Source organism: Pseudophryne corroboree, chromosome 6 (assembly GCF_028390025.1).
Source record: "Pseudophryne corroboree isolate aPseCor3 chromosome 6, aPseCor3.hap2, whole genome shotgun sequence".
Taxonomy (NCBI): domain Eukaryota; kingdom Metazoa; phylum Chordata; class Amphibia; order Anura; family Myobatrachidae; genus Pseudophryne; species Pseudophryne corroboree.
The window spans coordinates 333,236,650-333,261,813 of NC_086449.1; the positions used below are offsets into that span (position 1 = coordinate 333,236,650).

The 25,164-nt window shown below is 47.5% G+C and overlaps 1 protein-coding gene across 4 annotated transcripts in view; it reads left to right on the forward strand.

The window, feature by feature from the left end:
• Positions 1–25,164, forward strand: part of ICE2 (interactor of little elongation complex ELL subunit 2) — a 435,266-nt gene that overhangs the window by 27,640 nt on the left and 382,462 nt on the right. The gene's annotated exons all lie outside the window — the stretch shown is intronic.

Consider the following 25,164-nt stretch of genomic DNA (forward strand, 5'->3'; position numbering starts at 1 on the left):
GAGAAGCCCGCCGCTGAGGGGGCAGGGCCTTCTTCCTCAGCACTCACCAGCGCCATTTTCTCTCCACAGCTCCGCTGAGAGGAAGCTCCCCAGGCTCTCCCCTGCACAATAGAGAGGGTGAAAAAGAGAGGGGGGGGAACATACATTTGGCGTAAAAACAATATATACAGCAGATACTGGGTTAACACTAAATTACTGTGTGATTCCTGGGTCATATAGCGCTGGGGTGTGTGCTGGCATACTCTCTCTCTGTCTCTCCAAAGGGCCTTGTGGGGGAACTGTCTTCAAATAGAGCATCCCCTGTGTGTGTGGTGTGTCGGTACGTGTGTGTCGACATGTCTGAGGTAAAAGGCTCCCCTAAGGAGGAGATAGAGCAAATATGTGTGTGAGAGGGTGTGTCCGTCGACAACGCCGACACCTGTTTGGATATGTGTAAGTGCTGAGGTGAATTTATTGCACAAAAGATTAGAGAACAGACAGGAAATCTACCCATGTCTGTCCCTGTGTCACAGAGACCTTCAGAGTCTCACAATACTCACTATCCAAAATAATAAACACTGATATCGACACGGAGTTTGACTCCAGTGTCGACTACGATAATGCAAAGTTACAGCCAAGATGGCTGAAAGGTATTCAATATATGATTATTGTAATAAAAGATGATTTGCATATCACTGATGACTCATTTGTCCCTGACGCAAGAGTACACATGTTAAGGGGAAGAAAGCTGAGGTAAATTTCCCTCCTCTCATGAGGAAAAAGAGCGGGAATCTCCAGACAAGAGACTGCAGCTTCCCACAAAAAATTCTCAGGCAGTATCCTTTCCCCACTAGGGCCAGGATGTGTTGGGAATCTTCCCCTAGGGTGTCCTGTTTGCACAGAAGGTAGCACTAGCTATTCTCAGGGATCCTGCAGATAGCGTGCACATTCTAGTGTACTACTCAGACCGGCGATTGTGTCGGCATGGGTTTATAGCGCTGTGGCAGCGTGGACAGGTACCTTATCAGCAGAGATTGAGACCCTAGTACATATATATATATATATATATATATATATATATATATATTGAAAATGCTGTCTTAAGTGATATATATATATATATATATATATATATGACATTTTTCCAATAGGACAATCAGCGGCACTCAGAGACTGCAGACGCCAAAGTTAAAGTGCAAGTGCTTTTAATCCATAACGGCAAAGGAAGGGTGGTCCAACGTTTCGGGGCGCAAACGCCCCTTTGTCAAGGTGAACAAACAGAGTTTGGGTCCTAGAGTCAAAGCTATGTCGATTTCTGCTTGACGTGTCCTGTAGAATATGCAATGGACAGATGATGCCGACTTAAGAGGCATGTGGAAGGCTGAGGATTGTGTGGAGAAGGGTTCTCGGACGTGGTCTACACAGCTATAGCTGGTAATTCTGATATTTTGCCTTATATTCCTGCACAGCCTAGGAAAGCACGACATTATCTAATGCAGCCTTTCGAATAAAGAAACAAGAAAGTCCGAGGTGCGTCCTTTCTTGCCAGAGGCGGGGGCACAGGAAAGAAGCTGCACAACACAGCTAGTTCCCAGGAACAGAAGTCCTCCCCGGCCTCTACAAAAATCCACCGCAAGGCAGAGCTAGGCCCGGTGGGGGCACGCCTTCGTCAGTTCAGCCACAAGTGGGTTCACTCCCTGTTAGATCCCTGGGCAATAGATATTGTGTCTAAGGGATACAAGCTGGACTTTGAGAAGATGCCCCCTAACCGACGGCCCTGCCGGCTTCCCCCCACGAGAGGGAAACAGTGTTAACTGCAATTCATAAATTGTATCTTCAACAGGTGGTGGTCAAGGTTCCCCTCCTTCAACAAGGAGGGGGTTATTATTCGACCATGTTGTAGTCCCGAAACCAGACGGTTCGGTCGGACCCATATTGAATTTAAAATCCCTGAACATATACCTGAAAGGGTTCAAGTTCAAGATGGAATCGCTAAGAGCGGTTATTGTAAGCCTGAAAGGGGGAGATTTTATGGTGACTTGGGACATAAAGGATGCATACCTTCGTGTCCCCATTTATCCACCTCATCAGGCGTACCTCAGAATTGCGGTACGGGATGGTCATTACCAATTTCAGACGTTGCCGTTTGGTCTCTCCACGGCCTTGAGAATATTCACCAAGGTAATGGCGGAAATGATGGTGCTCCTGCGGAAGCAAGGTGTCACTATCATCACGTACTTGAACGATCTTCTCATAAAAGCGAGATCAAGAGAGCAGTTGCTGAACAGCGTATCACTTTCTCTGGAAGTGAAACGGCAACACGGCTGGATTCTATACATTCCAAAGTCACAGTTGGTTCTTACAGCTCATCTGCCTCTCCTAGGCATGATCCTAGACACAGACCAGAAAAGGGTTTATCTCCCGATAGAGAGAGCTCAGGAGCTCGTGACACTGGTCAGGAATCTATTAAAACCAAAACAGGTGTCAGTGCATCACTGCACTCGAGTCCTGGGAAGGAGGGTGGCATCATACGAGGCCATTCCCTTTGGCAGGTTCCATAGGAGGACCTTCCAATGGGACTTACTGGACAAGTGGTCCGGATCACATCTTCGGATGCATCGGTTAATCACCCTATCCCCCAGAGCCAGGGTGTCTCTCCTGTGGTGACTGCAGAGTGCTCACCTTCTCGAAGGTCGCAGATTCAGCATTCAGGACTGGGTCCTGGTGACCACGGATGCAAGCCTCCGAGGGTGGGGGCCAGTCACACAGGGAAGAAATTTCCAAGGGCTGTGGTCAAGGCAGGAGACTTGCCTTCACATCAATATCCTGGAACTAAGGGCCATATACAACGCCCTAAGTCAAGCGGAGACCCTGCTTCGCGACCAACCGGTTCTGATCCAGTCAGACCGCAGTGGCTCATGTAAACCGCCAAGGCGGCACAAGGAGCAGGGTGGCGATGGTAGAAGCCACCAGAATTCTTCGCTGGGCGGAGAATCACGTAAGCGCACTGTCAGCAGTGTTCATTCTGGGAGTGGACAACTGGGAAGCAGACTTCCTCAGCAGGCACGACCGCCACCCGGGAGAGTGGGGACTTCATCAGGAAGTCTTCACGCAGATTGCAAATCGATGGGAACTGCCACAGGTGGACATGATGGCGTCCCGCCTCAACAAAAAGCTAAAAAGGTATTGCGCCAGGTCAAGGGACCCTCAGGCGATAGCTGTGGACGCACTAGTAACACCGTGGGTGTTCCAGTCGGTCTATGTGTTTCCTCTTCCTCTCATACCAAAGGTGCTGAGAATTGTAAGAAAAAGAGAAGTGAGAACAATACTCATTGTTCCGGATTGGCCAAGAAGGACTTGGTACCCGGAACTGCAAGAAATGCTCACAGAGGACCCATGGCCTCTGCCTCTCAGACAGGACCTGTTGCAACAAGGGCCCTGTCTGTTTCAAGACTTACCGCGGCTGCGTTTGACTGCATGGCGGTTGAACGCCGGATCCTAGCGGAAAAGGCATTCCGGATGAAGTTATTCCTACGCTGATGAAGGCTAGGAAGAACGTGACAGCAAAGCATTATCACCGTATATGGCGAAAATATGTTGCTTGGTGTGAGGCCAGGAAGGCCCCTACAGAGGAATTCCAGCTGGGTCGATTCCTGCACTTCCTACAGTCAGGAGTGACTATGGGCCTAAAATTAGGGTCCATAAAGGTCCAGATTTCGGCCCTATCCATTTTCTTTCAACAAGAACTGGCTTCACTGCCCCGTTTGTTAAGGGAGTGCTGCATATTCAGCCCCCTTTTGTGCCACCGGTGGCACCTTGGGATCTTAACGTGGTGTTGGGTTTCCTGAAATCCCACTGGTTTGAGCCACTTAAGACTGTGGAGCTAAAGTATCTCACGTGGAAAGTGGTCATGCTGTTGGCCTTAGCTTCGGTTAGGCGTGTGTCAGAATTGGCGGCTTTGTCATGTAAAAGCCCCTATCTGGTTTTCCATATGGACAGGGCAGAATTGCGGACTCGTCCGCAATTTCTGCCAAAGGTGGTGTCATCTTTTCATCTGAGCCATCCTATTGTGGTGCCTGCGGCTACTTGTGACTTGGAGGATTCCAAGCTGTTTGACGTAGTCCGGGCTTTGAAGATTTAGGTAACCAGAACGGCTGGAGTCAGGAAGACTGACTAGCTGTTTATCCTGTATGCATCCAACAAGCTGGGTGCTCCTGCTTCAAAGCAAACTATTGCTCGCTGGATCTGTAATACGATTCAGCAGGCTCATTCTGCAGCTGGATTGCCGCATCCAAAATCAGTGAAAGCCCATTCCACAAGGAAGGTGGGCTCTTCTTGGGCGGCTACCTGAGGGGTCTCGGCATTACAGCTTTGCCGAGCTGCTACTTGGTCGGGTTCAAACACCTTTGCAAAATTCTACAAGTTTGATACCCTGGCTGAGGAGGACCTTGTGTTTGCCCATTCGGTGCTGCAGAGTCATCCGCACTCTCCCGCCCGTTTGGGAGCTTTGGTATAATCCCCATGGTCCTTACGGAGTCCCCAGCATCCACTAGGATGTTAGCGAAAATAAGATTTTACTCACCGGTAAATCTATTTCTCGTAGTCCGTAGTGGATGCTGGGCGCCCGTCCCAAGTGCGGACTTTCTGCAATTCGTGTATATAGTTATTGCTTAATAAAGGGTTATGTTATCCATTGGTTGATGCTCTGTTGTTTGTTCATACTGTTAACTGGGTAAGTTTATCACAAGTTATACGGTGTGATTGGTGTGGCTGGTATGAGTCTTACCCTGGGTTCCAAAATCCTTTCCTTGTAATGTCAGCTCTTCCGGGCACAGTTTCCTTAACTGAGGTCTGGAGGAGGGGCATAGAGGGAGGAGCCAGTGCACACCAGTAGTACTAAATCTTTCTTAGAGTGCCCTATCTCCTGCGGAGCCCGTCTATTCCCCATGGTCCTTACGGAGTCCCCAGCATCCACTACGGACTACGAGAAATAGATTTACCGGTGAGTAAAATCTTATTTTTTTCACCGTGACCGGGCGGTTCTTAGAACTTTGGAGCCCAGTGTACCCCGCACCAGAAAATTAGATTTATGGTAAGAACTTACTGTTGTTAAATCTCTTTCTGCGAAGTACACTGGGCTCCACAAGGTGCCCACCCTGACGCACTTAGCTTCTTTGGGTTTGTATGGCATAGCCGTTGACACCCTCTCCTGTGGTGAGTGCGTGGTGTAATTGGCTACGAGCGATTGTCGTCTCTGGTACCTGCTACTGCATTGGGCTGGTTAATGAAACTGAGCTCCTGTGCGTGGAGGCAGGGTTATAGAGGAGGAGGCGCTGTGCATCTTGGGAACAGTCAAAAGCTTTGAGCCTGTTGGTGCCTCGGATCAAGATCCTACTCTACACCCCGATGTGAATCCTTGTGGAGCCCAGTTTACCTCGCAGAAAGAGATTTAACAAAGGTAAGTTCTTACCATAAATATCGTTTTTTTTGTTTCTGATGTCTTCTATCTAAACATTTGAATGGTTTCTCTCAGAGTGGAGTTGATTAGTTGTTGTACCAGCTCTCAAGTTATATGCACATCATGACAACCAAATTGTAGTAAGAACCATGCACATGAAGACAAAAAAAATTATTGTGCCTAAGGTCTCCTTTCTTGTCTGGCTCCTAAGGAGTGGGACTCGACGTCCGTGGACTGTTGATACGCATCCGATAGTTTGCCATTCACACTCTGTCTGTGATCTCAATAATAGGAAGTTTAAATTGGCCCCAGGCCCCTCCCCTATCATTACATTATTTCACAACCCCGATTTTACTCCTCCTCAGCAAGCAACAGCAACTAACTCTCTAAGTCCTAGAAACTGCCTATACCAAACAGATGGAGTTAACAGTCTGTTGGTTTCAGTCTCCTTCCATTGGTCCAGAGGCCAGACCTCTCATTCATGATGTGTTATTGGTCAGTTCATATGCAAGCAACGTCCAGTTTGAAGATGCAATTATAGGGGTTAGCCACTGGTTTTTGCTGCACACATGCTGTCTTTGTTCTAATAAGAGTTACTTTAGATTTCATACATTTAATCATAACTAATCGTTGCAATGTGCTACAATCTTCCCATAGCTATCAAATTAACACACACATTCTCTTGATCATTTTGACATTAAGCATGATATGTTTAACTTGTTCCGTTCCAATAATACATATATATATGATGTTACACTCTATTATATAATTTAATACAAAATGGTGCTAAACATGTTTTGTCTTTGTGTTGTATATGTCTTTGTGGCTTCTCTGTGCGAATGCGTATGCTACCGTATATGCACAAAACGCACGAACAGAGGCCACAGAGGAGTTTGTATGTTGTGTGTATGTAATATTTTTGACTTCGACAAGCTCTTTCCTGTACATATCTTTTTAAATTCTGCAAATAAGACACATTCACTCTAGGGTAAAATATCTCCTCACTAGCAGACCTCTTACCACCTCTGAATCCATCTGTTTGAGATGTTTTTCTACTATGGGCCTAATTCCTCTTTGAAGGAGGAGCCTTCTCCTATGCGAGTCCGCCATGTAATTGCCTGGGAGGCTTATTTGGCTATCACTTTAGATGATGAGGAATGGTTGGAGGTTTGGAATAATGCTGTCTCTAGCTCAATCTGTGTCCGGGTCAAAGAGAACACACATAAGTTACTAAATAGATTGTATTATGTTCCCTTCCAACTTTGCAGAATGTTTCCCGATATGTCTGACAGATGTTGGAAAGGCTGTGCGCCTGAAGATTCCTTTCTCCACATATGGTGGACTTGTCCATAGATACTAGGTCTTTGGCAAGAGGTCACTTCTCCATTATCGCGTATATTCACTACTCCTATTCCAAGTGACTCCTAGTATCTCCTCTTTCCCCTGGGAATCGACACGCTCTTTCGACAGCAAAATAAATTAGTGTCTTTGCTTCCACCACGACCTGCCAGATAGCGGCTGATTGGAAACTCCTTGCTCCCCCATTCCTGCAGTCTGTCGTGTGCCGCATCTTGCACATATACCTGATGGAATATGGCAGCTATTATTAATAACACCTCTAAATCGTTTGACAAAATCTGGAGTCCCTGGTTTACCTCTTAGATTGTCTTGCCCCATTTGCTTTGTAGTGGTGCAATGATTTTTTTGCTTCCTCCCTGTAGGTTCTTTTCTGTTCTCTTCTTTCTTGTCATTTTTTTTTTCTTTTTCTTTCCCTTCTCTTGCTATTTTTATTTCTCCTGTATGCTACACCGGTCTGTGGGGGTCATTCAGATCTGATCGCTGGGCTGCTCATTTTGCTGTCCTGCGTTCAGATAGTCGCCGCCTCCAGGGGGAGTGTATATTCGCCATGCAAGTGTGCGATGCTATGTGTACGCAGAGCTGCTAAAATCCACTTTGTGCAGTCTCTGCTTAGCCCAGGACTTAATCCTTCAGGGCGATCACATCAGGCTGATAGGGTCCGGAGCCGACATCAGACACCCTCCCTTAAAACGCTTGGACACGCCTGCGTTTTTCAGAACACTCCAATAAACGGTCAGTTACCACCCACAAACGGATTCCTACTGTCAATCACCTTGTGGACGCCCGTGCGAATGGAATTTTCGCACCATCCCATCGCTGACTGGCGATGCCTGTTGTTGTCCGACGCTTGTGCACATTGCGGCGCATGCGCAGTTAGTACCTGGTCACTCAATGTGCGATAACGCACAGCAGCGATCAGATCTGAGTGACCCCCTGTGTGGGGGAATTTTCCTTCATCATTCTTTGTGTTCAGTATAAAGTTGGACCACTAATGTGTTTGTATTTCTATCGATCTGAGACATATATGTTATCTTTGTATTTGTGACATTTACCTGTCTTGGTCAATGTTATTCACTGTGATCTCTCTAATAAAATATGCTTAATAAATAAATAATTGCTGAGTATTCTACCTTCCAGTTTGATTACAGCTGCTCCGAATCTGCTGGTTTGCTATTGTTAAAATTTTTCCAACAAAATTGTTTTTGTTTTTCTTCCTGATGCAGCAATTAGAATGTGTAGAAGCTGTTCTCTAACCATGGAAAAAGGGGAGCCTTCTGGATCCTTATTTGAAAGATACTTTGTTTACCTTACAGCTTTCCGAACACATAGTCATAATGTCTTACGTTTTGATACAAGATATAAAAAAGCACTTGTAACATAAAATTGTGTCCAATTTTGAAGACATCCTGAAGGTTAATTATAAATCGTGGGAAGGAGTGCTCATAATAATCAGGTTAAATATTGCCCCAGGGTATATTGTGGTCTTTCAGGGGTGTAGTTTTACATTAGCATGTCCTGCTGTTTTGGCAAGAAAATGGCACTTCTAGGCCTTAATAGTAGGCCTAGACTCTAGAATGAAACAGGCTATCTTCAGTATTGGCATGATGACCCTTTGTACTCTCAGAACTGCCATTTGTGGAGTTCGATAGTTTGGAATGTCATTTGGCTGTAGATATACGGTCTCGGGATGCAGTAATTCTAAAAAGCGGTACCCCAACCGCTGGAAACCAGAGGACATGGAAAAAAAAAAGTTCATCTAAATAACTCATTATTCTCTTGCATGTGGGTCATAAAACGTGAAAACTTGTATTCATAAAGTAATTGTAGACTGTACATGTAAAGAAAAAATATATATTTATTTTTTCCCCTCAAAGTGTGTATGCAAGTTTATTTTTATAAAATGGTTCTATTGGAGACAGCCTGGAACACAAAGGTAGCTCTTTTCTGTTACTGTCACAGACATCAATGCGGACGCGGTAGGTGCTCTTGTTATTTTTACCTTGAGGAAACCAGGAAAACAGCATCAGTGGTGGTTAGTGTTTCTAGTTTACTTGACTGTAGCTTGCAGTTTGGGAATGTTCCTGGAGGGTATGGGTCATTAGGTCGACCACACTTAGGTCGACAGTCATTAGGTCGACTACACTTAGGTCGACAGTCATTAGGTCGACCACTATTGGTCGACATGGTCATTAGGTTGACATGGAAAAAGGTCAACGTGTAAAAAGGACGGAGCATTTCAGTTGTTTTGGTGATTAGGTGTGACTGGATTACGTGTTGCACCCTTATGTATCTGGTTTAGATGTGTAAAGCGGTTAAACCCATGCAAAGTCCTGTTTAGTGAGCCTAAACTTCAGTTTGGGTGCCCAGACAGCGACTCTTCACAGATTTGTGCTCACCACCTCAGGAGGCTGGGCACAGAAATCATACATTCATGCCCAAACAGCTGAATAGATGCCCATTACTAACAGCTGTGCTAAAAACATTTGAATTCCCCCATGAAGTGAAAAGGAAATGAGACTATTATTTACCATTAATTTAATTTCTGCTGCGGGGTACACTGGTATTTCACAGGGAATAACATCGGGGGTGTAGAGTTGGATCTTGATCCGAGGCACTAACAGGCTAAAGCTTTGACTGTTCCCAGGATGCACTGCACCGCCTCCTCTAAAGCCCCGCCTCCAGGCACTAGAGCTCAGTTTGTAAGTTGATGCCTGCAGTGCAGGCAGCTAACAGGGAGGGCTGCGCTAGGCAGCCCTAATTAGAGCTTTTCTTGAGAAAAAAGAAGACTTCAAGGGCCGCAGCATAGGAACTAGATGCTATATGTCAAACTGACATATTGTGCTGTGGCTCCATCACCTCCCCCAGCGGCGCTGTATACTCCCGCGCCCTGGTTGGCGGGTACTTACAGCCGAGACGCTCCGGTCTTCTCAGGCACACACACACTGCCGCTGCTCTCATGGACCGCGTGGCCGCAGTTAGGAAGGAGGTAAGAGGGTCCCCCAGGCGAGACCCGCCGAAATCGCGATCCGGTCGCGGTCCCACGGTGACGGACCGTGCCGCTGGCATGTACACTGTGGTTGTGCAGGTAACCCAACTATATCCACCAGGGCAAGGAGCACAGGTCGGATTTACTAAAATCTGTTTCATATAGGCTCCGTAGTACCCAGTGGTGAAGCCAGCAGAGAAGATAAGGCGCTGACCTGTAGCCCCTCCCCCAGGCGCCATCTACAGCAGATGTTCCCACCCAGAAGCTGCATCTCTCTCACTCTCTGTCAGCGTTTGGGCGCCATTACACAGAGCTGCGCTGATCCTGGGACTGCTGGGCACTGTCTCCTGTGTAAAGCCGCCTGTATCATCAGCGCTGTGCATTTATAGGAGACTTAAGTATTCTACATGTCGTTTTGACAGCGTTAGTTAAGAACAAGTGCATAACTATATGAATATTTAGTACAAGTATTCTGTGATATACATCTAGTGTTTACTGTGCATTGTTATGTCTGTATACATACATAGCTCTATGTAGTATTACTAGTCCAGTGCAGTTTTATTGTTATATGTAATAATTTCTGCATTGTACCTGTGTGTTCATATAGCTGCCGTGTGGTTTCCATTCTGTGTATCCGCACATATTGCTATCGCTATATTCTGTACCCTAAGAGGGGCTAAGTGCATCAGGGTCTCATATATTATATAGTGTTCCACAGGATATACTATTTTTTGTATTTCTCTAACGTCCTAAGTGGATGCTGGGGACTCCGTCAGGACCATGGGGAATAGCGGCTCCGCAGGAGACAGGGCACAAAAATAAAGCTTTAGGATTAGGTGGTGTGTACTGGCTCCTCCCCCTATGACCCTCCTCCAGTTAGGTTTTTGTGCCCGTCCGAGCAGGGTGCAATCTAGGTGGCTCTCTTAAAGAGCTGCTTAGAAAAAGTTTTTTAGGTTTTTTATTTTCAGTGAGTCCTGCTGGCAGCAGGCTCACTGCATCGAGGGACTTAGGGGAGAGAATTTCAACTCACCTGCGTGCAGGATGGATTGGATTCTTAGGCTACTGGACACCATTAGCTCCAGAGGGAGTCGGAACACAGGTCTCACCCTGGGGTTCGTCCCGGAGCCGCGCCGCCGACCCCCTTACAGATGCTGAAGTTTGAAGGTCCGGAAACAGGCGGCAGAAGGCTCTTCAGTCTTCATGAAGGTAGCGCACAGCACTGCAGCTGTGCGCCATTGTTGTCACACACTTCACACCAAGCGGTCACGGAGGGTGCAGGGCGCTGCTGGGGGCGCCCTGGGCAGCAATATTTTAATACCTTATGGCAAAAGAATACATCACATATAGCCATTAAGGCTATATGTATGTATTTAACCCATGCCAGTTATCTAAATCTACGGGAGGAAAGCCCGCCGAAATAGGGGGCGGGGCTTATTATCCTCAGCACACAGCGCCATTTTCCTGCTCAGCTCCGCTGTGAGGAAGGCTCCCAGGACTCTCCCCTGCACTGCACTACAGAAACAGGGTAAAACAGAGAGGGGGGCATTTTTTGGCGATATATTGGATATATTTAAGCTGCTATAAGGAACAACACTTATATAAGGTTGTTCCCATATATATTATAGCGCTTGGGTGTGTGCTGGCAAACTCTCCCTCTGTCTCCCCAAAGGGCTAGTGGGGTCCTGTCTTCGATAAGAGCATTCCCTGTGTGTCTGCTGTGTGTCGGTACGTGTGTGTCGACATGTATGAGGACGATGTTGGCGTGGAGGCAGAGCAATTGCCGATAATGGTGATGTCACCCCCCAGGGAGTCGACACCGGAATGGATGGCTTTGTTTATGGAATTACGTGATAATGTCAGCACATTACAAAAATCTGTTGACGACATGAGACGGCCGGCAAACCAGTTAGTACCTGCCCAGGCGTCTCAGACACCGTCAGGGGCTGTAAAGCGCCCTTTACCTCAGTCGGTCGACACAGACCCAGCCACAGACACTGAATCTAGTGTCGACGGTGATGAAACAAACGTATTTTCAAGTAGGGCCACACGTTATATGATCACGGCAATGAAGGAGGCTTTGCATATCTCTGATACTGCAAGTACCACAAAAAGGGGTATTATGTGGGGGGTGAAAAAACTACCTGTAGTTTTTCCTGAATCAGAGGAATTAAATGATGTATGTGATGAAGCGTGGGTTAACCCAGATAGAAAAATGCTAATTTCAAAAAAGTTATTAGCATTATACCCTTTCCCGCCAGAGGTTAGGGCGCGCTGGGAAACACCCCCTAGGGTGGATAAGGCGCTCACACGCTTATCAAAACAAGTGGCGTTACCGTCTCCTGATACGGCCGCCCTCAAGGATCCAGCGGATAGGAGACTGGAAACTACCCTAAAAAGTATATACACACATACTGGTGTTAAACTGCGACCAGCCATCGCCTCAGCCTGGATGTGCAGTGCTGGGGTCGTCTGGTTGGATTCCCTGACTGAAAATATTGATACCCTGGATAGGGACAGTATTTTATTGACTATAGAGCAATTAAAGGATGCTTTCCTTTATATGCGAGATGCGCAGAGAGATATTTGCACTCTGGCATCGAGAGTAAATGCGATGTCCATATCTGCCAGAAGGAGTTTATGGACGCGACAGTGGTCAGGTGATGCGGATTCCAAACGACATATGGAAGTATTGCCGTATAAAGGGGAGGAATTATTTGGCGTCGGTCTTTCGGATCTGGTGGCCACGGCAACTGCCGGAAAATCCACTTTTTTACCTCAGACCCCCTCCCAACAGAAAAAGACACCGTCTTTTCAGCCGCAGTCCTTTCGTTCCTATAAGAACAAGCGGACAAAAGGACAGTCATATCTGCCTCGGGGCAGAGGAAGGGGTAAGAGAGGGCAGCAAGCAGCCCCTGCCCAGTAACAGAAGCCCTCCCAGGGTTCTGCAAAGCCCTCAGCATGACGCTGGGGCCTTACAAGCGGACTCAGGAACGGTGGGGGGTCGACTCAAGAATTTCAGCGCACAGTGGGCTTGCTCACAGGTGGACCCCTGGATTCTGCAGGTAGTATCTAAGGGTTACAGGTTGGAATTCGAGAAGTCTCCCCCTCGCCGGTTCCTAAAGTCTGCTTTGCCAACGTCTCCCTCAGACAGGGCGACGGTATTGGAAGCCATTCACAAGCTGTTTTCTCAGCAGGTGATAGTCAAGGTACCCTTCCTACAACAGGGAAAGGGGTATTACTCCACGCTATTTGTGGTACCGAAGCCGGACGGCTCGGTAAGACCTATTCTAAATGGAGTCACTCAGAGCAGTGATAGCGAATCTGGAAGAAGGGGACTTTATGGTGTCCCTGGACATAAAGGATGCTTACCTGCATGTCCCAATTTGCCCTTCACATCAAGGGTACCTCAGGTTCGTGGTGCAAAACTGTCATTATCAGTTTCAGACGCTGCCGTTTGGATTGTCCACGGCACCTCGGGTCTTTACCAAGGTAATGGCCGAAATGATGATCCTTCTACGAAGAAGAGGCGTATTAATTATCCCTTACTTGGACGATCTCCTGATAAGGGCAAGGTCCAGAGAACAGCTGGAAGACGGAGTAGCACTAACCCAACTAGTGCTGCAACAACACGGGTGGATTCTGAATTTTCCAAAATCTCAGTTGACCCCGACGACACGTCTGCTGTTCTTGGGAATGATTCTGGACACGGTTCAGAAAAAGGTGTTTCTTCCGGAGGAGAAAGCCAGGGAGTTATCCGAACTTGTCAGGAACCTCCTAAAACCAGGGACAGTGTCTGTGCATCAATGCACAAGAGTCCTGGGAAAGATGGTGGCTTCTTACGAAGCGATTCCATTCGGCAGATTCCACGCACTAACTTTTCAGTGGGATCTGCTGGACAAATGGTCCGGATCGCATCTGCAGATGCATCAGCGGATAACCTTATCGCCACGGACAAGGGTGTCTCTTCTGTGGTGGTTGCAGAGTGCTCATCTGTTAGAGGGCCGCAGATTCGGCATACAGGACTGGGTCCTGGTGACCACGGATGCCAGTCTGAGAGGCTGGGGAGCGGTCACACAAGGAAGAAACTTCCAGGGAGTATGGTCAAGCCTGGAGATGTCTCTTCACATAAATATACTGGAGCTAAGAGCGATTTACAATGCTCTAAGTCTGGCAAAACCCCTGCTTCAGGGTCAGCCAGTGTTGATCCAGTCGGACAACATCACGGCAGTCGCCCACGTAAACAGACAGGGCGGCACAAGAAGCAGGACAGCAATGGCAGAAGCTGCAAGGATTCTTCGCTGGGCGGAAGATCATGTGATAGCACTGTCAGCAGTATTCATTCCGGGAGTGGACAACTGGGAAGCAGACTTCCTCAGCAGACACGATCTACACCCGGGAGAGTGGGGACTTCATCCAGAAGTCTTCCACATGATTGTGAACCGTTGGGAAAAACCAATGGTGGATATGATGGCGTCCCGCCTCAACAAAAAACTGGACAGGTATTGCGCCAGGTCAAGAGATCCTCAGGCAATAGCTGTGGACGCTCTGGTAACACCGTGGGTGTTCCAGTCAGTGTATGTGTTCCCTCCTCTGCCTCTCATACCAAAAGTACTGAGAATTATACGGCAAAAGGGAGTAAGAACGATACTAGTGGCTCCGGATCGGCCAAGAAGAACTTGGTACCCGGAACTTCAAGAGATGCTCACGGAGGATCCGTGGCCTCTACCTCTAAGACGGGACCTGCTTCAGCAGGGACCGTGTCTATTCCAAGACTTACCGCGGCTGCGTTTGACGGCATGGCGGTTGAACGCCGAATTCTAAAGGAAAAAGGCATTCCGGAAGAGGTCATTCCTACACTGGTAAAAGCCAGGAAGGAGGTGACTGCACAACATTATCACCGCATTTGGAGAAAATATGTTGCGTGGTGTGAGGCCAGGAAGGCCCCCACGGAGGAATTTCAACTGGGTCGATTCCTACATTTCCTGCAAACAGGATTGTCTATGGGCCTCAAATTGGGGTCCATTAAGGTTCAAATTTCGGCCCTGTCCATTTTCTTCCAGAAAGAATTGGCTTCAGTTCCTGAAGTCCAGACTTTTGTAAAAGGAGTACTACATATACAGCCCCCGGTTGTGCCCCCAGTGGCACCGTGGGATCTTAATGTAGTCTTGGATTTTCTCAAATCCCATTGGTTTGAGCCGCTCAAATCGGTGGAGCTGAAGTATCTTACATGGAAAGTAACCATGCTACTGGCCCTGGCTTCAGCCAGGAGAGTATCAGAATTGGCGGCTTTATCATATAAGAGCCCATATCTGATTTTCCATACGGACAGGGCAGAACTGCGGACGCGTCCTCATTTTCTGCCTAAGGTGGTGTCAGCGTTTCACCTGAACCAGCCTATTGTGGTGCCTGCGGCTACTAACGAGTTGGAGGATTCCAAGTTGTTGGACGTGGTCCGGGCATTGAAAATATATATTTCAAGAACGGCGGGAGTCAGAAAGTCTGACTCACTGCTTATATTGTATACACCCAACAAGATGGGTGCTCCTGCTTCTAAGCAGACGATTGCTCGTTGGATTTGTAGCACAATTCAACTTGCACATTCTGTGGCAGGCTTGCCACAACCTAAATCTGTCAAGGCCCATTCCACAAGGAAAGTGGGCTCATCCTGGGCGGCTGCCCGGGGAGTCTCGGCATTACAACTCTGCCGAGCTGCTACTTGGTCAGGGGCAAACACGTTTGCAAAATTCTACAAATTTGATACCCTGGCTGAGGAGGACCTTGAGTTCTCTCATTCGGTGCTGCAGAGTCATCCGCACTCTCCCGCCCGTTTGGGAGCTTTGGTATAATCCCCATGGTCCTGACGGAGTCCCCAGCATCCACTTAGGACGTTAGAGAAAATAAGAATTTACTTACCGATAATTCTATTTCTCGTAGTCCGTAGTGGATGCTGGGCGCCCATCCCAAGTGCGGATTGTCTGCAATACTTGTACATAGTTATTGTTACAAAAAAAATCGGGTTGTTATTTGTTGTGAGCCGTCTGTTCAGAGGCTCCTACGTTTGTCATACTGTTAACTGGGTTCAGATCACAAGTTATACGGTGTGATTGGTGTGGCTGGTATGAGTCTTACCCGGGGTTCAATATCCTTCCTTATTGTGTACGCTCGTCCGGGCACAGTATCCTAACTGAGGCTTGGAGGAGGGTCATAGGGGGAGGAGCCAGTACACACCACCTAATCCTAAAGATTTATTTTTGTGCCCTGTCTCCTGCGGAGCCGCTATTCCCCATGGTCCTGACGGAGTCCCCAGCATCCACTACGGACTACGAGAAATAGAATTATAGGTAAGTAAATTCTTATTTTTTCACTGTGTGTTTCAGTCACCCCATACCGCTTAAATCCTCTGTTTGTGCTCTACATTTGCAGTCCCTTTACACAGGGTTTTTTTCTGTTGGGTACTGTGTTTGTCTGGCTATATTGTACTGTTACGCCCTAAGGCTACGTTCCCAATAATGTCTGCTGTACAGGGAGGGAAATCCGTGGACGCTTCTGCATCATGCAGTGCTGCTGCCACGGATTTACCTGAGGAAAATATTTCGGCTGAGGGCCTGGTACTGGGTGTCCTGCACCCCCCAGTCAGCCTGCAGCACTGGTGACCCACTAAGACCAAATTTGGGCTGGTTTTTCTAATATGCTGACTACGCTTGTAACAAGACTTACGCCCCCTGTGGGACCTCCTGTTCCATTACAGCCACATATCGTCCCTGTAGTTAATCCGCCATGGGTGAATACTCTTGTCAACTCAGTTACAGCAATTAAATCAGTCCTTGGTTAAACAAAAACCTAACCCTCGCCCTCCTAGGACCAAAGGGTCCTCTAAATGGGCCATTTCTTCCTCACAATCCACTCATGTTTCGGATACTTCTTCTGATGAAGATGGCGAATATACTGATCCCTCAGACACTGATTCAGCTGCTTCTGATGAGGAATATGCAACACTGGTTGATGTTCCTGACTTAGTGGAGGCTATCAAACTTATTCTTCAGATTGAGGAGGAGATTGATCCTCCTGATACGTCTAAGAAACCTGATAAGTTCAAACGTCAGAAGGTTACTAAATTAGTCTTGCCACTTTCTGACCATTTAATTGACTTACGTCAGGAATCCTTGGAGTCTCCAGGAAAGAAATTTTCCCTGTCTAAAAAGATGTTAGCTCGTTATCCTATCTCTGCAGAGTTAAGTAACAAGTAGGAAACCCCATCACCAGTGGACTTGCATGTAGCCCGTCTTGTGGTGTCATCTACTCTGCCCGTCACTACCGTCACTTCTCTGAAGGAACCGACGGATAAGCACGTGGAAGGATGCTTGAAGTCTATTCACACTCTTGTGGGTGCTGTACATAGACCCACTATAGCAGCCTCTTGGGCTGCAAAAGGTATTGAAGCATGGGTTCAAACAGTAGAAGCAGAGCTACCTCTGAATTTTCCTGATAATGCCAGACAATGTCTATCATATATTAGCACAGCCTCCCAGTACATTCAGGAGGCGGCCTCTGATGCCGGGGTTATGGCGGCCAAAGCGTCTACTACGTCCATTCTGGCTCACCGGATTCTGTGGTTGCGCTTCTGGTCGGTGGACCTGGACTCTAAAAAGACCTTGGAGGTGCTCCCTTTTCAGGGAGATATACTATTTCGGGAAGATCTGAACAAGATTGTGACTGACTTGGTGTCTGCCAAGACTGCATGTCTCCCAAGTACTAATCCTTCGGCTCCGAAGGCTAAGAGTACCACCTTTCGTTCCTTTCGACCTCCAGGTACAGCAAAGGGTCATGCGTACCCGAGACAAGCTTGCGCTTCCAAAACCTCTAAGCTCAAACCTAAACGTTCTTGGGCCGCCCATCAGCCTGCTTCCAAATTGGACAAGCCTGCTGCATGATGGGACGGACCTCTCCCTGGTGGACCCCAGGGTGGGAGGCTGACTTCTACAGTTCGCCCAGGTATGGTTACAGACCACTTCAGACGCCTGGGTGCGGGAAGTTGTCTCTCACGAATACACCATCTCTTTCAATAAACGTCCCCCTCGCCAGTTCTGCTCGACAGTTATCCCTTTGGATCCGTTAAAAGCAAAAACTCTGCATTTGGTTGTACAATCCCTCCTGGATACAGGAGTGATAGTGCCGGTGCCTCTATCTCAGAGGGGCAAGGGGTACTATTCAACACTGTTTCTAGTTCCAAAGCAGAATGGATCCTCTTGGCCCATTCTCAACCTCAAATCTCTGAATAAATTTGTGAAGGTATCCAAATTCCGGATGAAAACTCTTTGCTGTATTGTTCTGGCTTTGGAGCCCAAGGATTATATGGTATCCCTGGACATACAGGATACTTACCTTCACATACCTATTGCCATGTCACAGCAGTATCTGCGGTTTGCTATTGGCAACCTACATTAACAATTCCAAGCCTTGCCTTTTGGCCTGACTACAGCTCCTTGGATCTTCACCAACGTCATGGCAGTCATAATGGCCGTTCTCTCTGTCGTCAAGGCATCAGGATTCTGCCGTATCTGGACGACTTGGTGATCCTGGCGAACTCTCCAGAGGTTCTCATTTGTCATCTAGAACTGACGGTCCAATTCCTACAAGCCCACGGATGGCTCATCAATTGGAATAAATCCTCACTGGTCCCTGCTCAGAACATGGTGCACCTGGGGGCATGTACGGTCGGACAACGCCACTATGGTGGCGTACATAAATCATCAAGGCGGCACTCTAAGCCACATGGCAATGTTGGAAGTGTCAAAGATTCTTCAATGGGCGGAACGCCATCTGCCAGCCATATCGGCAGTGTTCAATTCGGGGGGTACTCAACTGGGAAGCGGACTTCCTCAGTCGCCAGGACGTACACGCCGGAGAGTGAAGCCTTCATCCAGAAGTCTTTCTACTCCTAGTGGACAAGTGGGGCCTACCAGATGTAGACCTGATGGCGTCTCAACACAGTCACAAGGTTCCGGTCTTCCGAGCAAGGACAAGAGATCCTCAAGCAGCGTTCGTGAATGCATTAGCCATTCCATGGAACGTTCGGCTGCCATACGTGTTCCCTCCAGTGTCACTCCTGCCCAGGGTAATTCGGAAGTACAAGCAAGAAGGGGGAATACTACTCCTAATCGCTCCAGCGTGGCCCAGACGGCATTGATTCTCAGACCTGCAGGGTCTCAATAGAGCATCTCCTTCTACTTCCTCAATGTCCAGACCTCCTCGTTGAGGGCCCCTGTGTCTACCAGGACCTGGCTCGACTGGCTTTGACGGTGTGGCTCTTGAAGCTTCACTCCTGAGGGCCAAAGGATTCTTTGAGGAGGTTATTCAAACTATGTTGAAAGCCCGTAAACCGGCTTCAGCTTGGATTTATTATAGGGTCTGGAATTCTTACTTCACCTGGTGTGCTGCGAAGAATTATGATGCTTACAAGTTCAGCACTGCCAAACTTTTGGCTTTTCTACAACAAGGCCTGGACTTAGGCTTTCGTCTAGCCTCCCTCAAGGTTCATATTTCTGCCTTGTTGGTTTGGTTTCATAGAAAAATTGCGTCTCTTCCTGATGTTCATACTTTCACTCAGGGTGTTGTACTGATTCAGACTCCCTATGTTCCTCCTGTGGCTCCATGACATCTGTCTGTTGTTCTGGACTCCCTACAGGGGTCTACATTTGGACCTCTTGAGTCTGTGGACCTTAAGTGGCTTATGCTTAAGGTCTTGTTTCTACTGGCTATCCCCTCTGCTAGGAGGGTGTCGGACTTGGGTGCCTTGTCCCGTCATCCACCCTTTCTGATTTTTCACCGTGACCGGGCAGTTCTTAGAACTCGCCCTGGTTATCTACCTATGGTGGTGTCATCTTTTTTCACTTTAACCAGGAGATTGTGGTTCCGGCCTTTACCTCTCCTGGTTTGTCCTCCAAAGAGCGGTCTTTGGATGTGGTACGGGCTCTCCGTATATATGTGTAGAGAACTGCCTCTATCAGGAGGGCTGATTCTCTTTTTTTGTACTTTTTGGTTTTCACAAATGTGGCTGGCTTGCAAATAAGCAGATTTTGGCCAGATGGATTAGAATGGTGATTGTACAAGCTTATGCGCAGGCTGGGCTCCCAGCTCCTGCTGCTATCAAGGCCCATTCTACTCTCTGTGGGACCTTCTTGGGCAGCCCGTCGTGGCGCGTCCCCAGAACAATTGTGCCTTTGATACTTCCGCCTCAGGATGCTTCCTTTGGACGCTGGGTTCTTGTGCCCGCTACAGTGCGTCCTCTCCGAAGAGGAACTGCTTTAGGACATCCCCGATGTTATTCCCTGTGGAATACCAGTGTACCCTGCTGCAGAAAAGGAGATTTATGGTAAGACTTACCATTGTTAAATCTCTTTCTGCGAGGTACACTGGATTCCACAGGACGCCCACCCTGACGCACTTAGCCTCTTTGGGTTTGCATGGCATTAGCCGCTGGTTCCTTATCCTGTTGTGAGAATGTGGTTCTATGTGGCTAACGACTATCGTCTCTCTTACCTGCTACTGCATTGGACTAGTTAACAAAACTGAGCTCCAGTGCCTGGAGGTGGGGCTATAGAGGAGGCGGTGCAGTGCATCCTGGGAACAGTCAAAGCTTTAGCCTGTTGGTTCCTCGGATCAAGATCCAACTCTACACCCCTGATGTTATTCCCTGTGGAATCCAGTGTACCTCGCAGAAAGATTTAACCATGGTTAAGTCTTGCCATAAATCTCCTTTTCCTTGCTATACTGCATGGTAGAACAATATGTGCTATGCTTGTTTAGCATAAGTTAAAACACGTAAGACCTGGGTGAGATGGTTTCTAGCTGCGTGCCTCATGGGTTTTTATATGCCATGCTTTTAGAGATTATTAAGATTTGCAGATCACTCTGGAAAATAATAGTAATCTGAGAATTACTGTACCACAAAATGACACACAGGGTCTCAGTCCATATTCTCAAAGATCCGGATCCATGGTGTAAAGTTCAGTGTATTTCTTGAACATAAAATAGTAAATAATAATAATATATGCGGCGGACACAAGTTGTGTCTAAATATGCTATACGATTTCATTGCACTAAATGTTGCAGTACAATGTCCCTTAGAGAAAGCAAGTGATGGCACACACACAGTTTTGCTGAGGTCCAACGCTCAGGTATATTTGATTTAAAAAGCTATTCCAACAATATTACAAGTATACAGTTATACATTCAATATATCACAGTCAGCGTTAACAGCCAGTATATATACGTTCGCATGCGCTCCCTGGATCCAGAGTACAGTCGTCACTAGATGACCTGTTAAAATCAACTACTGGCCTGTGGATCAGGGATGCCTCATTTTTATACAGTAAAATAATGGGTGTATACAACAGTGAGTTTCATCTTCCATTGGTCCAGAGGCCAGACCTCTCTATAACTCGACGGCTCATAGGTCAGTCCACCTGAGAATGTGGGCCTTTGTCCTTTGCTGCAAGGACATGTGTTGCCCTCAGGGTCCCTCTTTGATACGGGATTGAACTGACCAGTGTTCACAGCTTGCTCTGCACATTATTCTATACATATCTTATATTACTCATATCTTGCAGTCTCTGTGTGCAACCGTTTATCCATAACGACCAGATTACTGATGGTAAAACACTGATTAATAGGAGTCTAAACATGGTACGACAATCTGTTCTTAACCTGGAATAAGTATATAGCTAGTTTACTGTGTATTTTAAACCTTGTTTTGGACTTGTAATGACTATGGGGTATATGCAATTCACTGCGAATCGCGGCAAATTATCGCCGTTTTTTAATTCGACACAATTCGACAGGTGAATTCCGGCAGGTGGCTGCCGGAATTCACCATATTCAATGAAAAACGGATTCGACATTCCCGCGGGCGGAAAACGGCCGATTTGCCGGATTTTGCCGCGATTTAAAAAAACGAGAAATAACGGGAAAAAATGGCGTGGGGTCCCCCCTCCAAAGCATAACCAGCCTCGGGCTCTTCGAGCTGGTCCTGGTTCTAAAAATCCGGGGAAAAATTGAGCAGGGATCCCCCGTATTTTTAAAACCAGCACCGGGCTCTGCGCCTGGTGCTGGTGCAAAAAATACGGGGGACAAAAAGAGTAGGGGTCCCCCGTATTTTTCACACCAGCATCGGGCTCCACTAGCTGGACAGATAATGCCACAGCCGGGGGTCACTTTTATACAGTGCCCTGCGGCCGTGGCATTAAATATCCAACTAGTCACCCCTGGCCGGGGTACCCTGGGGGAGTGGGGACCCCTTCAATCAAGGGGTCCCCCCCCAGCCACCCAAGGGCCAGGGGTGAAGCCCGAGGCTGTCCCCCCCCATCCAATGGCTGCGGATGGGAGGCTGATAGCCTTGAGAAAAATGACAAGAATATTGGTTTTTCCAGTAGTACTACAAGTCCCAGCAAGCCTCCCCCGCAAGCTGGTACTTGGAGAACCACAAGTACCAGCATGCGGGAGAAAACCGGGCCCGCTGGTACCTGTAGTTCTACTGGAAAAAAAATACCCAAATAAAAACAGTACACAGACACCGTGACAAGTAAAACTTTATTACACACTGCCGACACACACATACTTACCTATGTTGAAACGCCGACTGCCACGGTCTCCGACGATCCGAGGGTACCTGTGAAAAAAATTATACTCACCTTCCAGCGTCCAGAGGTACATCCACGTCCAGAGATACATCCACGTACTTGTTAAAAAAAAAACGAAACCCCGTACCACCGGACTGAAAGGGGTCCCATGCTTTCACATCAGACCCCTTTCCCCGAATGCCGGGACACCACGTGACTCCTGTCACTGAAGTCCCTTCAGCCAATCAGGAAGCGCTACTTCCGTGGCGCTCACCTGATTGGCTGTGCGCTGTCTGAGCTGTCAGACAGCGCATCGCAAAGCCTCTCCATTACTTTCAATGGTGGGAACTTTGCCGTCAGCGGTGGGGTTACCCGCGGTCAGCCGCTGACCGGCGGGTGACCTCACCGCTAGCCGCTAAGTTCCCACCATTGAAAGTAATGGACGGAGCTGTGCGATGCGCTGTCTGAGTTCAGACAGCGCACAGCCAATCAGGTGAGCGCAACGAAGTAGCGCTTCCTGATTGGCTTTAGAGACCTTTCTGTGACAGCTGTCACTCTGAGAGGTCTCTCTGCATTCGTGGAAAGGGGTCTCATGTGTCAACATGGGACCCCTTTCAGTTCGCTGGTCGGGTGTCCGGTTTTTTATTTTGCCAAGTACGTGGATTTATCTCTGGACCCTGGCTGAGGTGAGTATATTGATCTTTTCTTTTCAGGTATCCGGGGATTCTACTTGGAGAAGAGGACCGATGTCGGCGTGTGAACATAGGTAAGTATGTGTGTGTCGACGTATGAAATAAAGTTTTACTTTCACGGTGTGTGTGTCCTGTTTTTATTTGGGTATTTTTTTTCCAGTAGTACTACAGGTACCAGCGGGCCCGTTTTTCTCCCGCATGCTGGTACTTGTGGTTCTCCAAGTACCAGCTTGCGGGGGAGGTTTGCTGGGACTTGTAGTACTACTGGAAAAAAACAATATTCTGTCATTTTACTCCAGGCTATCAGCCTCCCATCCGCAGCCCTTGGATGGGGGGGACAGCCTCAGGCTTCACCCCTGGCCCTTGGGTGGCTGGGGGGGGGGACCCCCTTGATTGAAGGGGTCCCCACTCCCCCAGGGTACCCCGGCCAGGGGTGACTAGTTGGATATTTAATGCCACGGCCGCAGGGCACTGTATAAAAGTGACCCCCGGCTGTGGCATTATCTGTCCAGCTAGTGGAGCCCGATGCTGGTGTGAAAAATACGGGGGACCCCTGCTCGTTTTGTCCCCCGTATTTTTTGCACCAGGCGCAGAGCCCGGTGCTGGTTTTAAAAATACGGGGGATCCCTGCCCAATTTTTCCCCGCATTTTTAGAACCAGGACCAGCTCGAAGAGCCCGAGGCTGGTTATGCTTTGGAGGGGGGACCCCACGCCATTTTTTTTTTTTTTGATTTTACCATTCCAGCAATAAAAAAAAAAAAAAAAAAAAATATATATATTTTTAAAAATATATAAATAATACTTGTGCCTCCAAAAAAAAAAAAAAAAAAGTACCTAATCCCTTCTAACATACAGTATTTGCTGGCGTATAAGACTACTTTTTTGCCCTGAAAAACATGCCTCCAAGTGGGGGGGTCGTCTTATACGCCGGGTGCACTTCAGTTGGGATAGACATAGCTGCCATAGTGGCCTTCCGATACTCGCCCGGTGCCCATAGTGGCCTCCCGATGCCCGCCCACCTCATTCTACTCACCATCCAGTATCGCGCGATATCCAGTGCGGCCGCGGCGGGTCACTAGTGCCAATTACAGGGAGATGCAGGGACTGGCCGGAGGCGCTGCAGTCGTGTTGTGGCCGTACAATGGTGACAATGACAGGTACTGTAATGGCACTAATACTAATACTAATGGCACTCATGTGAAACCGGTAACACTAAATGCACACAGGGGTATACTTTTATACATTTTACAACTTTTTCCTCGCCCCCTCCCCCCTTCTTATGCATACCTTGATATACTTGATATATTGATATACTCCCTATCCAAATCTCTTATCAGGTCATAATACACAGTATGTCACAAATCTGATGTTCTTTTACGTTTTATTTGGTGTGTGGAAGGGAGTAGTCTTATACGGCGAGTATATAACAAACTCTATATTTTGAGTGGAAATGTTGGGGGTCGTCTTATACGCCCAGTCGTCTTATACGCCGGCAAATACGGGTAAATAGATATGCAATTCCCAAAAAAAAACATGTTTAATTTTTTTTTTATTGTTTTCACCCTCCAAAGTGTGGCGGATTGAAAATGACGAATTTACTGTCTAAAAGCTCTGCTGTCGAATTTCCAAACTTGAATTGAATATGCTTTTGTCGAATTGCAGCACTTGTATCATTGCAGAAAAGTCGAATTTCAAAAAGTCGAATTGTGAAAGTCCGTTTTTTTGACGGAAAGCACTGAATTGCATTGACAAATTTTTTTTTTTTGCCAAAAATACCCGAAATTCGACAATTTCGGGAATTCGACCGCAATTGCATATACCCCTATGTGTGAACTATGTGTGGTATATAGCTATAGGATTGTGTGTGTTTTTTATGGCATTTCTCAGTGATTGCACATTTTACCGCTTTACGCCACCACTGAGAAATGCCACTCTGTGTGTAGTTTGTATGTGTATTTGTTTCCGACTTCGACAATGGATATAATGTACAGAAATGGTTCAAAATGTATACATATCTTAAAGTTATATTTTGTAGTGTTTGCTGTGTAACTCTGGGGCCTGTAACTGTGAAGT